Below are 12,638 nucleotides of genomic sequence, written 5' to 3' on the forward strand. Positions count from 1 at the left end.
ACACTTGAGAGACATAGAGGAGAATTCCCCAGAGAATGTCCTGGATTCAGCCTTGGGAATGAATCTGACTGTAAGTTATTCCCCCATTTTTTTTGCACATTTTTTTTTTCTCTCCTTTTCGCGAGCTAAACCTACTATATTTTTTTTGTACTCTTGTTTAGCCCAAATCTGCGGCATCACCCAGATCCGAGCTCAAAGGGATGAGGCTAGGGCTAAACTGGAGGCATCCCAAGACTACAAGCAAATCCCCAAGGGACAGTCATCGAGATGAGCCAATGTCGAGACCAGCTGCACTTTCAGATCGACGACATCCATAAGAAACTTGAGGAAGTTGGCGGGCTTAAAAAGAGGTTGTCTGAGGTCGAGGAGAGAGCCAAATTGGATGTTGAGAAGGCCAAGCAGGATGTTGAGAAGGCCAATCAAGAGGTTTCCAAGGCAACATTCTCTCTAGAGGAAATGCTTTATGGTTGTTGGGCATACAAGCAGTAAGGAGACTTCTCATTATTGGATGCAACACTTTGGGGGCGATACCTCGCCAAGTTCTAGAACCGATTATCGTAAGAGCCCTCCAAGACTGTAGAAGCTTCTGGGGCTGATGAAGGGGTGATGAAAAGGTGACATCACACGGGCAAGTTGTGGGAGCTCAGTGAAGTCTAGGGCATCTTCTTCTTCTTTTTTTTTTTTTTTTTATGTTTCATTCTGTGTTCTTTGAACCCCTTGTAATTAAGCTTTGGAAAACTGAGACAATCGCCTTCGAGCTTAGTTCGAGGTTATTTTTCCTTGAGTTATTCACATAATTTCGTTAGTACATGTTTATTAATTTCTCAACTATTTTTTGTTCCCCTTTATCTATTATTAAGCCATGTTTATGTTTGAGCACTAAAAAAATCATTTACATTTGCATAGTCATAACTATTATCCCTAAAATTTCAGTTCAATGACGTGGCAATCAGAAGTGACACGTGGTAATGCATGGTCACTAAGTCGCACAATAATGGTCAAAGGTCGAATTGACCAAGGAAAGTGTAAGGGTTAGAAGATGGTTTTATCCAGTCAGGAGGTGATTTACCTAACCATGTATGAATTTACCTAGTCAGGGAGTGTCTTACCCGACCAGCAACATCAGAAGGAAGATTTAGCCGACCGGGTATGTCAGAGTCTCAAGAGTTAGCTGCCCAGTGACGTTTTTACAAATCTCAGTAAGAACTACAACCTAAATTGCCCGTAACTACTGCGCGAATCTCTCTGATATCCCAAAGTAGTAGCCGCATTGTTGTAATCTAAATTTGTTTATTATTTTATTTAATATTGGTTAAAACAACCAAGGACTCAATAAAAATGAGGGACATTTTATGTACGATTCATGAGCTTATAAATAGAGATCTTATGGCATCATTTGGGGGGATATTTTTTTGAGCTTTTACTGGGAGAATTCTTGGTACATTTTCTCAGAGGACTTACAGAGAGAAACATTGTATTTTTTGACTTATTCTTAAGGACTCAGTTGGCTCAGGTTCATCTGATCTTAAGTATAAGTTCATATATCACAACTCAACGTGGATTAGGCTATTACCAATAAACTGGGCTGAATCACTACAAAATTCATCGTGTCGTTTATTTTATGTTCAAGGCTATTAGGATTATTTTCGTTTTTGCGTCTACTCGCAGTTGGCCAAAATCGTGGTCAATAATAGTGGTTAACGTTAGATCGAGATAAATGCATGATGGCTTGACCAGTCAATTCTGGTTGATGACCTGGTTATATCAAGGAGTTTGTTCGCCTAATAGTGTTACACATGTTATAAATTAGGCCTTGGATCAGGTCATATCCAAGATTACCTAGTTGAACTCTAGGTTTCATTTTACTTTGAATTTTCTTATCATAGTTTGCATTTCAAATTTCTTCGAAAAGTCGTAGAGTAATCAATTTCCTGAATTCTAAGTTGCGCAAGTTTTTTATCTAAATTTTTCAAATGTTTCAAGATTGTTCGAGGTTTATATGCCCCACAAGCGATCAAAATTTAAAAATATTCTAGATCACTTTTACGTAATCAACTCATGCTAAATTACAAGGATAAAATAAAAAAACTGGCCCCACGTTTAAAATACATAGCAACACTTTATTATTCAAATTTGAAAAAAAAAATGAAATGGCTTTTATAAACAAGCCTTTTAAGGACAAAAATGCTAAAATTATTAAAATCTAACAGAACATTCCATGTTCCTGAGACCAATTTTCTACTTAATTGAGCTAGTTTGATGGTTCCTTAACCTAATATTTCAACGATCTGGTAGGGTCCTTCCTAATTCGGTCCCAATACACCATCTTTAGGATCTTTGTTCACCAAAAATATGCTATGAAGCACTAAATCACCCAGTTCAAGTGTAAATCCTTTGACTTTTGAATTAAAATAGCGAGTCACTCTTTGCTGGTAATATACGAGCTGCTAATTAGCCTCTTCTTGCTGTTCTTCAATTAAATCCAGGGACGCATTAAGCAGGTCGTGGTTTCGATCCAGGTTAAAAAAATTTTGCCTATGCGACGTCACTAAGGCCTTGCCTGGGAGCTTAGCCTCACTTTCGAAAGTTAAAGAGAAGAGAGTGTGTCCAGTGTAGGTGTGATGTGAGGTCCAGTAGGCCCAGAGTACTTACGGGAGTTGCTCGGGCCATAGCCCTTTAGCTTCTTCTAGTCATTTTTATGCTCTCCTTTAGGGTTTTGTCTTCTACCTTGACCTATCCATTAGATTGAGGGTATGACATTGAAGAGAAACTCTTGTTTATAGCATACTTCTCGCAAAAATTTGTAATAAGGTCACTATCAAACTAAGTTTCGTTGTCGGACACGATCTTTTTTGGGAGTCCAAAACAACATATTATGTTTTTCACAACAGAATCTAGGTCTCTCTTTGAGGTTATAGTTGTCAGGGGCTTGGCCTCAACCCACTTAGTAAAGTAGTCAATGGCAATAACTGCATAGCAAACTCCTCCCTTTTCAGTTGGAAATGAGTCAATTAAATCAATCCCCCATACAACAAATGGCTAAGGCAAAAAAATCATGGTCAGATCCATGGGTGCTGCTTGAGCAATAGTTGAAAAATGTTGGCACTTATCGCACTTTAGGATATACGAGGCCGAGTCCTTCTTGAGTGTAGGCCAAAAGTAGCCTTGGCTTAATACCTTTAGAGCCAAGTTTTCCCCCCAGAATGGCCTCCACAAAACCCTTCGTGTATTTCTCGAAGGATGGTTTGTGCTTCCTTGAAAAGAACATATCGCTAGAGGGGCAATGAATGGCCTTGCCTATAGAGAATTCCTTCGACCATAACATACCGTGGGACCTAATACAATAATTATCTTGCAACTTTCGATCATCTCCTAGTTTATCGGTCGTAAGGTACTCGACAATAGGAGTCATCCAAGTTAGTTCTGTGCAAATTACTCTGACATCCACTGACTTTTTCTCGATAATTGGTTGTTCCATGAAGTCTACGAGGACCACATTTAATATGTCCTCTTCCTTGGCGGTGGCGAGTCAAGCTAGAGCGTTGGCATTAGTGTTCTGTTCGCGGGGGACCTGCTCATGGAATATAACTCGAATTCACATAGTTCATCTTTAACCTTAGCTAGGTAAGCCACCATTTTCATTCGTCGAGCTTGATATTCTCCTACTATTTGAATTACAATGAGCTAAGAATCGTTGTAGCACTGAATTGCATTTGCTTTCAGTTCTTTTGCTACTCGAACTCCTACCAATAATGTCTCATACTTCGCTTCATTTTTGGATGCATCAAAACTGAACCTCAGAGTTGTATGGAATCGATACCGTTCAGGTGAGATTAGGATTATCCTAGCTTCAGGTCCGATTTTGTTGGATGATCCCTCAACGAAGAGTGTCCATAATTCTTTGTAAAATGCCCTAAACTAATACTTTGCAAAACGTCTCCATACTCATAAAATTATAGAAGAAAACCACTAAACATATGAAATCCAGTGGAGCCTTGATAAAACATGCAAGTTGGGTCCAAAAGTTTAAAAATAAAAATAAGTATACTTATGCAACATTTAAAAAATAAATAAAGTGTAAGTCCCACTATTATTTTTAAAATTTGAGTCCATAACATCATTCTTTAAAATTCGGTGTTTAAGTTGATCGTTTAATCGTCCATAGGATACCCCCACGCCATACACACTCTGATGTTTGAACTCCTCACATCACAGTGCGTGCCAAAAAGAAATCCTATTTATTACCTGAAAGGGGAGGTAAGGGGGTGAGCTAAAAGCCCAGTAAGGAAGTACAAGCAGCATACAAAGAAAAACACAATAAGAACATAATCATATCGAAGGCTTATACAATATCATATCCATACATCATCATACATCATACTTAAACGTCATCATCATACATCATACATCATCATCATATCAAACATCATCAGCATATTCGAACATCATCATCATATTCTTTGTGAAATGGCCCCTCTATTGTCCATGTCACATCTTGAGGTAAACATGAGGCTCTGGTCCTTAAATAACCTTGGTGCATCCGCCCTATGAGTTACGTCATACCTTAGTAACTCGGGTTAGGTCTTATATCCTTTGTAACCACTTTGTTGTGTCGCGTTCAACATGCTAACAACCATTTGCTTTTTCACACACCATACAAACACATGAAATCCATTTCATACAACATAAAGGAAAACACATGTTGCACACACATTCATCGTAACATTTCATAATAGATTTCAATACTTCATATTTCATAGTCTATCATCATACATGGCATATTATTATTCTCATAGCAGACCATTCTTACCATTTCATAGCATACACATAGAAATTCTGTCTAACTTCCTTACCTCAGGTCTGAGCAAAGAAAAAATAGGAAAAACTTCACAACGAGCTTATAATCATAATCAAATAGTTCTCCTTAGAATCACATGAGATTTCTCGTGCCCAACACATATACCCCATGTGTGCATGGGCCATGCACACATGGTGCAACTTGTTCATAAATTCTAAACCTGCACATTTTTCACATAAAATCACAAAAGAATAATGTCAATTCTACCTATTGTCCATGCATGGTTACAAAGCAAAAATTATATGTTTGAATAATAGACATATATTTGAATGTAAAAGTGTATTTACATGGAACATGCATACGTGGGAGCGTTGTTAAAAAGTGACGTTTAAAACGATAATTTCTATATGCTCATTTCTAACCTCTTCAAGTAAAAATTCAGCAACATAGTCTATTTACCATTATGTATTTGGGTCTCAAAGTTGATTAAACTAATTCATTTAGCCGCTTTAAATTTCTTACAGAATAATATTTACATTTATTATTTTAAATTTCTTAGAAACAACAAAACTTGTAGTTCTTGTAGTTATTTAGAAGTACTTATAAAAATTTCATGTTTCCTTTAGAAAATAAGATTTTCTTTTAAATTAACAAGATTACAAAATTAGGTATGAGAAAATATAATTTTAAGTGTGAGAAAAATATATTTTCACTTGTATTATTTAAGACTTAAATTATGTAGTGTAAACTCATTACTTTTAAACAAAATTATTATTTTTAACTTAATAACATAAACTTTCAGCAACTATTTATTTTGTTTAAAAATCAAAAGTGAATTTAAACCCAAATATTTTCTCATTAAAATAAAGAAAAGCGCACTTAATAATAATGTGAAAATCCATGGTTACATTTTAAAAATATCAATTGAACATATACATAATTTAGGGTAATAATTTATTTCAATATACACACATTATTTCTTTCATTTAAAAGTCATTTCTTATTTTTAACCAAAACTTCCAGCAACTATTCATTCACTCAAAAATCATAAACATGGATTAAAAATTATATATTTTTTCTCATAAAATATAAAAAAATCTGTAGGTATTAATAGAGTAAAAATACCATTTTAAATGTGAAATAAAATACCCTTTTATTAACATAAAATCAGCACATTATTTGAGACATCACTTATGCATGCATATCATTGTTTTACCAATTTAATCACCAATTATACACAAAAATCAGCAAGCATAATTCATTATAAAATTAATTTTAAATTCATGCTTCTCAAAAATCAAATATAATCCTCATGTATCTCTAATATACCAATTTATAACATATTCAAGACAATCATTTCATTTAACCAATTAACCTAGCATGTTCTTAATATGCATAAGTGAAAGAAAAATAAAAACAACATATCATGCATCATACCTTTGGCCAAAACTCCCCTAGCCAAAAACAACCAAAACCCTTGCATGCTTTTACATAGAACTTTTAAACCAACAATACATAGCATCAAATCATAGGGAAAAATCATAGGTGTCATAACATCAATTTCACCATGCTCATGATTTTAAGATAAAAAAAAAATACTCATAACAAGAGATTGACATAACACCATACATCATATATTGTATTCTTAGATATTCTAACAACATCAATCAACACATAGGAGAATTTAAATAGGAACCAAAACATCAACAATCCATTAAATATAATCACAAAACCAAAAACAAAGCTAGTGATCAACTACCTCCTTTGATAGAGTTCAAAACTCAATTCGGCCACCACCCTTGATCACTCCCCCTAGGGATTTTCGAACATCACAAGAACAAGAGAAGGGAAATCAAACACTAGAAATTAAGGAGAGGATCTAAACTAAAAAAAAAATCAAACAAACCAAGAAATAGCCATAGCTAGGTCTATAGAGATTCGAACCCCTCTCTTCCCTTTCCTCCTTTTTCCCTTTTCTTCTTTCTTCTTCTTTCTTTCTCCTTCTCCTTCTCCCTCTAGTTCACGCTGACTCTCTCTCCTTCTCTCTCTAGGCCGACGATCACAAGGAGCAAAATGTTCTTCTCTTTTCTTTCCCTCCTTTTAACCTAATGTAACAATAACTAGTCCTAATGAAAAAATGGGTAAGTTTCATCTTTTTAATTATTTTCATTCATTTTTTTTTTATTTCATTTTTCTTAATTAGGGGAAAAATAAAGAGTGCATAAAGATGACAACTCCTCTTCCCTTTTTAGCTAAAAATCAACCAAATTAAAAAGGAAAAAAAATCCTTCCTTTCCCACTCTCTTGCCGTCCACCTCTCTCCTTTCCTCTTTTTATTATTTTTTTCTCCTTTTAATTAAATAAAATAAACCAATAAAAGGAAAATGATGTGTAGAAAATCTATTGCATGCACACCATGCAACCATGCACAGGCGCACACCCAATTACTAAGGTGCATCTCTACCTACCATGCACCTTGGTGCATTCAAACAAAACTCATTTTATTCACAAATTAATTAATAAATAAATAAAAAAATTAACAATTAAATACACACAATTTCGACAAAACAATTCAAACAACAAATAAAAAGAAAATAATTCATAAGACTTAACAATTAAAAATAACCACAAAGCACAAAATTAATATATATATATATATAAATTGGTGTGCTACATTCTTGCATTGGTTCCCTCAATGGTTCGTCCTAGTAACCCATGCATTTTGCCACAAAATCAACAAGCTCTTTGCCCTTAATTGATGTCTGCAGTTTGTAAAATATCTTGAACTAACTGATTTCGACGACCCATTTCAATAGACATCCTGATGTTTTAAGCATTTGCAAGACCTGCCTTAAAGGTTGATTAGCTAAGATGTGGATTGTGTGGGACTGGAAATATAGTCGTAGCATTCTCGAAGCCAAAATTAAACAAAACATTAGCTTTATGATCAGAGGGTATCTAGATTCTACTACAAGAAGTCTCCTACTAAGCATATATATCAATTTTTGCACTTAATTTTCTTCCCAAACTAATATGGTGCTGACCGCGTTCTCCGTTACTGCTAGGTATAAGAACAAACAGTCCCTAGGAACCGCTTTTGATAGTATAGGGGACTCGACCAAGTGGGACTTCAGGCCTAAAATGCTTGCTCGCATTCTTCGGTCCAATTGAATTGTTTATATCCCCTGAGAAAATTGTAGAAGGGGAGACAAATGTCCGTGGTTTTAAAACGAAGTTGTTTAGGTCTGCGACCTTTCCAGTGAGATTCTTTACTCCCTTTTGCAACCTAGGCGAAGGCATTTCCAAAAACAACTTTATCTTTTCTGGGTTTTCCTTGATCCCCCTTACATTGACTATGTAGCCTAAAAACTTCCATGATGAGACCGTGAAGGTGCATTTCTGGGGGTTCAGCTTCATGTCGTATTTTCTTAGTACGCCAAAACATTTATTCAGGTCGGAAACATGGTTGTTGGCAGCCTTTGGCTTTACGAGCATTTCATTAACATACACCTCCATGTTTTTCCTAATCTAGTTAATGAACATCTTGTTTACCAGTCTTTGGTAAGTTGCACCAGCATTCTTCAGCTCGAATGGCATAACTTTGTAACATTATATGTTATGCTCGGTCATGAAGTTGGTGTGCTCTTGGTCCATAGGGATCATCACGATCTTGTTATATCCTGAATACGCGTCCATGAATATCATGAGCTCGTGACTAACCATTGTGTCTACTAGTTAATCAATTCTAGGTAGTGGGAAACAACCCTTAGGACAAGCTTCATTAAGGTCTAAGAAATTGTTGCAGGTTCTCGACTTTCCATTAGGCATCGGGACCAAAACGGGGTTGGCTATCCAGGTATGATATTTAGCATCCTTGATGAATCCGCACTTCAATAAGCGAGCTACCTCTTCCTCCAAAGCTTCTCCTCGCTCTTTTCCCAAAAACCTTCGTAGGTACATTTTTTTCCAGGTTTAATGTGTGCATCATCATGCTTGGACTGATTCCTACCATGTCAAAATTTCTTCTTAAAAGCTCTACCAACTCCTTGTTTCTTTTGGCTCTGAGATTTTTCCCAACCTTTACCACTTTTGAAGGTACTACTTGGTCGAAGATGATTTCCTCTAGTTCCTCTAAAGCCTAGAGCTCATATCTATCTTCGCGTAATCTTGGATCAATTTCTTTGGGTTGGGTGACCTCATTTCCAACTTCCTGAGGTTCTTCCACCTCTCCTGCAACTACCATTGTCCGAAGTTCCTCATTCTCCTCGGTTATTACCATGGCTTGCTGGCCGAGTTTTGATTTTCCCTTCATTGAAATGCTATAGCATTCCTTGGCAGTGAGTTGATTTCCTCATGGCGAGATGGAAAACTGAAGTTATAGTTCATATGCCACTAGTGTAGGCCTCCCAAAAATTGCGTTGTAGGTGGTCGGGCAGTCGATTACTACAAATTTGAGCAGTTTAGCTACAGCTCGTGCATCATTCCCTAACGTCACCACCAGCTCAATCGTACCTATGGCTGCCATTCCCTCTCCCGAAATCCATAGAGGGACATTGAGGTCAACTTAAGACTTGCTACAGATAGCCCCATCTTTTCAAGGCTAGACCTGAATAACACATTTACGGAGCTCCCATTGCTGATCAGTATCCTTCGTACTCTTCGATTGGTGAGTTGGATGGTTATCACCAGCGGGTCATTATGCGGGAATTGGACGTGGCTAGTGTCCTCTTCCGTAACAATGATTGGTTGTTTCTCCAACTGCTGTTTTTTTGATAACCTCTGTTCTGGTACAAATTCGATGCCATCGTGTGTCTTCAGCTCCTGGATACACCTTTTATGGATTTGTTGCTTGTTCCTGCCAAGTGGGGCCCTCCAAAAGTAGTGGATATTTCTCCCCCTTCTGACAGGAGGAGGGATAATATGATTTCCTTGAGCTGGTTTAGGGTTGGTCTGGCTTGCCAAAGCTAGCTGAGAGTTCTGCCCTGCCGGTTGACTAGGAGCTACCCTATTTCGAGCGTATTGTGCTAACAGTAATCGTCAAAATTTATCTAAGTCTCTCTCCTCCCTTTGATGTTTCATGGACTTGAGCTTCTTCCATGGTAGACGAGTAGAGTTAGCTAAATAAATATGCTATCGCATATCTGTTAAATTAGTATAGACAATGTAGATGGAGGTATATTTGTCAACGTGCTTATTTTTCTTGGACCCCTTGTGATTGCCCTCATCATTCCCATTCCGTTTATTGGTCCCCAACTGGTTATTCTGGGTAGCAGGCTGAGCGACACCTGCAGCATTCGTTACAACTCCAGCGGGCTGAACGGGGGTTTGGCTGGCTCCTGCGACAGCAGACTCTGCCTCTTCTAAATTTATCCATTCTTAAGTGCGAGCCAAGAATTCATCTACACTATTCACTCTTTTTCTCTAGAGTTCCTTCCACAAATCTCCTTCTATGATATTTCCCATCCCCATGGCCATGAGCTTAGAGTTATCATCAATGTCTCTAGCTCAGGCCACTGCATTCATGAATCAGTTGAGATATGCCATCAGGGATTCACCGGGTTGCTGATTGATGTTAACTAATGAATCGGCCTCTACCCAGGTCTCTTTTGCAGCATGAAACTATCTCTTTAACTCAGAAGATAGTTTTTTCCAGGAGGTGATTGAGTGTTTTTTATATTTATTAAACCACAGTTTGACTGGTCCAGTTAATGTTGGCGGGAATAGAATACACCTTAGGTCGACATTTACACTGTCGACCATCATCATCGTGTTGAAGGTCCCTAGGTGATTTAATGGATTAGAAGTTTTATTATACGTGGGCGTGGTCGGCATCCTAAAGCCAACACGATACGGAGTTGTCGCAATATGGGGAGGTAGCATCTAATGTTGAATCATTGATGGAGGATTCCTTATTGGTAAAGTTATCCTTGTTCCATCTGGACTCACTAGATTAGATCGCCTTTTGTTTATTCTAATTTTCTTGGAATGGAGGCAGTGTGGATTCATTTCTCCGTGCTGGAGCTGCTGGCCGAGGCACAGGGGGATTTGTTAGAACATCTCTTCTCCTTAAGTCATCTCTAGCTCGATGAGTCTGGCCAGGAATATTCCTGGGAGTGTGAGTTGAATGATTATTCCTACGACGATTGGCAGATTAGCTATTTTATAGAATCCATTGAGAAGGTACGGAACTCGGGGTCGCTGTTCAAACAGAACAGCTAACGTTGGGTCGATTATTCTTGTGAGGATTGGCAGGTTGAGTATTTCACAAAATCCGTTCAGAAGATACGAAACTTGGGGTCGCAGTTTGGACAGAACGATTGACGTTAGGTTGATTATTCTTGTGGGACCTGTGGGACGCATTTTGCCTCCTTTTGACATTAGCATCAGTTACATGAGGGGTTAATCAAGCTAATATCTCCTCAATTTTCCTATTGGCCTGGGCATGGTGATTCCTTACCTGAGAATTTTCCATCTCAATGGCTGTTAGGTACCCAAGATGGGGATTCGGTGGGCGTGAGGCCAAACTCCCAGCATCCTCCTGGTCGACATGCTGTTTTCCAGGGCGATGTTGTGTGAATGTACCTTCTCCGGTGGGGATGGTCGTATGGTGACCCTCCTTAGCATCAGGTTGCTCTGTTTCATTGTCGCGCTTAGAATAGGTGACCACCATAATGATTATTGGATTGAAATCTATGTGAGAATTCAAGCTTAATCTGCTCCCAACGAAAGAAGTAATCTGTTGTCACGATTTTTCTGCAACAGGGGATTTAGAAATCCAACAATAGAGAGATTAGGCCTTATAATAAATCGAATAGAATGAAATGAAAGAAAACAAGAATACAAAATGCTCACAAGGTTGTACGTGGTTAAGTGGTTAAAATCCACCTAGTGCATGAGTCACTCTTATTGATATGTTTAGGACTCTTGATGAAATTATTTATGATTATTTCAGCATAGTTTTTGCATACAGAAGGTCGATTGCTTTTTATGTCAATTCCCCTTGTATTTATAGGAGATTCTCATGGACAGTTTTGGGTAACTGTATGTTAATATAGTAATTTACGAATTTGGTAACTTCTCATTTACATAAATACATGATTGCCTATTAAATTTAGATATGTTATATTGGGTAATAAATGCATAATAAAATCTGGGCCATTACGAGGGATAAGGAGAATCTCTAAGTCTTTTGGGATCCTTCACTGTGCGTCATGGCCAGGCTTCCTTAAGCTGAACACATTCCTCGAGCTAGGTACTCTTGGACTAATCTGAACTGACACGGGTCATGTTTGGGGCTTCATGAAGCCGATTCGGGAAAGGCGTACCTCGAACTAAGTTGTGTGTGTAAGAGGTGATCTGGATACTTTCTGGTTATCGTAGGCTATCAAAGATCGAGCTACTCACTCCAGAGTTAACAAGATACTCTATATGTATGTTTTCTTCATACACTTGCTGCCACATGTACCTCGTGTGAGTAATTGAGCCCATGATTTTGGGGTACAACAACTACCATTAATTCACCAGTGAACAATTAATCTATAATCATATTATAGATTTTTGCTCAATAACTATTCAATTTCAGAATTAACCATTAAGGGAACCCATAATGATCCATCAAGAATTCTTGGAATTCTATACTTTAATATGTTGATGACTATTTTATTCATTATATATGATCTTAATTCTCTCGTACACATACAAGATCATATTCTCATATATGAATATTGAATTTTTCTAATATTTATGTATAAATTATTCAAACAATAATTATGATAGTGTAATATAATAAAATTGTACTTTTAGATAAATCAATAACAAAAATTTCCCATACTTTTAGGGC

The sequence above is a fragment of the Humulus lupulus genome, chromosome X (assembly GCF_963169125.1).
Source record: "Humulus lupulus chromosome X, drHumLupu1.1, whole genome shotgun sequence".
In the NCBI taxonomy this organism is placed as follows: domain Eukaryota; kingdom Viridiplantae; phylum Streptophyta; class Magnoliopsida; order Rosales; family Cannabaceae; genus Humulus; species Humulus lupulus.